The sequence below is a fragment of the Carcharodon carcharias genome, chromosome 7, assembly GCF_017639515.1.
Source record: "Carcharodon carcharias isolate sCarCar2 chromosome 7, sCarCar2.pri, whole genome shotgun sequence".
Taxonomy (NCBI): Eukaryota; Metazoa; Chordata; class Chondrichthyes; order Lamniformes; family Lamnidae; genus Carcharodon; species Carcharodon carcharias.
This window is the reverse complement of record NC_054473.1, coordinates 177,743,441-177,746,646: the sequence shown is the minus strand read 5'-3', so window position 1 is coordinate 177,746,646 and position 3,206 is coordinate 177,743,441. Positions and strand designations below refer to the sequence as shown.

At 43.1% G+C, this 3,206-nt stretch overlaps 1 pseudogene; it reads right to left on the bottom strand.

Moving 5' to 3' along the window:
* Positions 1-623: 623 nt before the first annotated feature.
* Positions 624-726, bottom strand: LOC121280637 (annotated as a pseudogene).
* Between the last annotated feature and the right edge of the window lie 2,480 nt (positions 727-3,206).

Below are 3,206 nucleotides of genomic sequence, written 5' to 3'. Positions count from 1 at the left end.
TATTTCCTGGTTTAAATTTCAGCCTACAGTTTATCCTCCGCTATCCTTTGGTTAAATAAATGGACCCTTTGATTACATTACTGTTCGTAGGAGGTTTTGAGGAATCCATTATTCTATATCTAAACTTGTCAATTAGATTCCAGGCTGTAGCTCTCTCTCGATTATACAATATTTGATTCTAACCTTATTAGATTCTAATCAAATCACTCACTTCCAAGAGTCTATTATATTATTTTTAACCCAGCTGTATTCCCCTATTAGATTGCAACCTGTACCTCACATCCACGTACTAACTGTTCCATGGGAAAGCATTTCTGAGATCCCCTGCCCTTCCTCAGGGTCTCGCATGTATCAATGTTCATGCTGCCTAATGGTGCTTGCACTGTCTGTGACTTTCTAATAAGCCACAGGCTCCACTGGGCATCAGTGTCTTGGGAATATCTGAAAATGTTGTCCTCCATATCTAAACCCAACTGCAGCCCCATCCTCCCAAGCTAAAGCATTTGAAATACCATTGGTGTAAGTGGGAATCATGACTGGGTAAGGTTTTGATTTCAGCTTGGTCCATCATTTATCTGTAAAGGTGGTGGCCAGCATGTTCTTGAAGCGAACTTTATCCAAGATGAATGCTCCATGTTTGGGAACATCGCAAGGCTTCAGCACATCCCAAGTGCAAAGGGCTGGCCTCCTCTTGGGCCAACCACCTATCTGATTATGGTCTGTCCATGACAGAATACTTTCCTGATGTGAGGGCGTCGGCAATGATGACAGTCCTCCCAAAGGTTGATCATTAGCCAATAGAACTGCCAGCTATTGTGTCACTTTGTATCTTTTTATGTGCTATCCTGCAAAGACCTGAATATGCAAACATTTAGTTAAATTTCCAAAGGGGAAGACTGTGACTGACAATGAGGGAAAGTGATAGGAGAAGGAAGCTAATTGAAGTAATAAAAAGGAAAGGGTTGTACACAAGTAATAAAATAAAGTTAATTATTATTTTAACAGCATAATAATTGATTTATGGCCATGGCTGCTCAATTAGAATGTCCCGCATTCATTAGTCTTTATTGTGTTGCTATCTTAATTTAAGGTATATTTGTGAATTAGCTATTCATGTTTTCATGATTGATGATTAATTCTCACTAAAGGATGTACCTTTTATTTCTTTCAGAATAGCCTATTAATTCTGAGCTTTGTTGGTTCCTCTGCTGGATTGTGGAGTATAACACATTGAATACCAGACAGCTGGATACCCGCACCATGCCTGCTTTGCAAAGCTGTCTGGAACTTTGACAGTGTGTTTTGCTTTTGAACAAAGCCCTGTAGGATCCTAGCCTACCCAGCCTGCAGGCCCCTTTTGAAGAGGGAAGTAGGGGAGGGGGAGGGGGGTGTGCCATGGCCATGGAGGTATGTTAGTGCAGGACTTCCTCCTGTCCCTGACCCCATGCAAAATCCGAGGGGTGGTTAAAGTGTTCTTTGAATATTTGGGCAGTTGTTCATCTACTGTGTTATCAGTGCACTACAGGGGTGCAACAAGGAGAGAGAACTTGGAACAATGTCCAAAGCCTGGGTCAGCCCATAGAAATAAGACTAAATAGAAAGTGGAAGGGGCAAACTGTTGAGACTACCATGGTTGAGCTGCATGAAATGCCCCAGACATGCTTCCAAAGTTGGTTTTCAACTTAAGCATTGGGAAGAAGACTGGCAAATCGCACTGTGCTTTTTTTCAGGGTAATTACAAGAGGTGGAAACCCAGCAGATAGATCCAGGCCACACTCCAAACTGCAGCCTCTATCCCACACCCTTCACCAGGCTGGCACCCCAATTCCACCCTCTCAGTCTTGGGAGTTCCTATCCTTCTGCATACTTTTTATAAGATATGTGGATGGAATCTTCTTTGAATGCATTTTGCTTTTGTAAATGCTGTAGTGAATGCAAATGCAGGACATAAATCAGATGGGATGTTCAAACACTCCCTGCAGTGCAGCCCCTACCTGAGTGATGATTCCTGCAGGTCTACCTGACTCCTGACCTTTGATCATTTCCTCGTGCTTCTGTTGTTGGAGTCCTTGATCTGGTAGTGCCACTTTCAGATGCAAAACCTGGAGTGGATCACTGAAATATAGGACAGTGGAATTTTATCTAAACAGACCCGCAGGCAGCAGGGTCCCTGCTAGCGGATTGGGAACCCAGTTGTACGTGAAGCAGGCTTTCCCACGTTTTTTAACTCAGCCATGGCATTGACAATCCATTTTTTCCTAATTAAAGGTTTACCTTGAAAGAATCAAATTATTTCCATGACAGCAAAACAAAATAACACCTTGTCCTAATAAATTTACAAGCCTCTGAAACATATCGGCAGTTTGCATATCTATCTGGTTTTAGTTATGGTGATCTTTGCTGGAGGCTGCTGTATGGTTTCAGGATGCTGGTCAGGGGTGCTTTGTTTGTGTTGCATCTTAGACCATGTTCTGTGCATTAGACGACTGCTCGGTGTTACTGGTTGTGGTACTGTCCTGATTTGGCATCTGTTTTGTTGCACTCTAATGCATTGTAATGATGGTTGTACTTGATAAAATATTGGTTCTAGGCATATGCTGAAATGAACATATGAACAAGGAGGAGAAGACCATTCAGCCCCCTGAGCCTGCTCTGCCATTTAATGAGATCATGGCTGACCTGATGGTAACCTGAAATCTGCATCCCATATCGATTGGGTTCCAGTATTCGAATTTCTTGTCCAATGTTCAGGTTGGGTAATTTGTTACCTACATGCTGGTCATGGGCATCTTTCATCTTCCCTGTTTTCTGAGTAGTGGCATCACGCAGTCCTGGGAGTATCGATAAGTGATGAGTGGGGAGGTTTGTCCGCATTGGTCTACCGAATAGCAATTCTGCATAGATTCTGCAGCGCGATGTTTGCAAGTTCAGAACGGGTATACGTATAAAGTTCAAACAGTGCCATATAGCCTATTCATTGGTGAATTGCATTGCAGAGTTAGGTAATCTTCTCCCAGTGTAAACACAGGCTTTCTGATGGTGCTCCTTGTGGTCCATAGTCTTTGTCGTTGTCTTGACAATACCGTGCATGGTGACCAAGGACAGGTCCTTGCACACTGGTAGGCCTGCAATCACTGGACCTGTGGTGACCACAATATAAAACATCTGGCTGACCAGGGTGAGTTTTTGTGATGGGAATTGAGTGT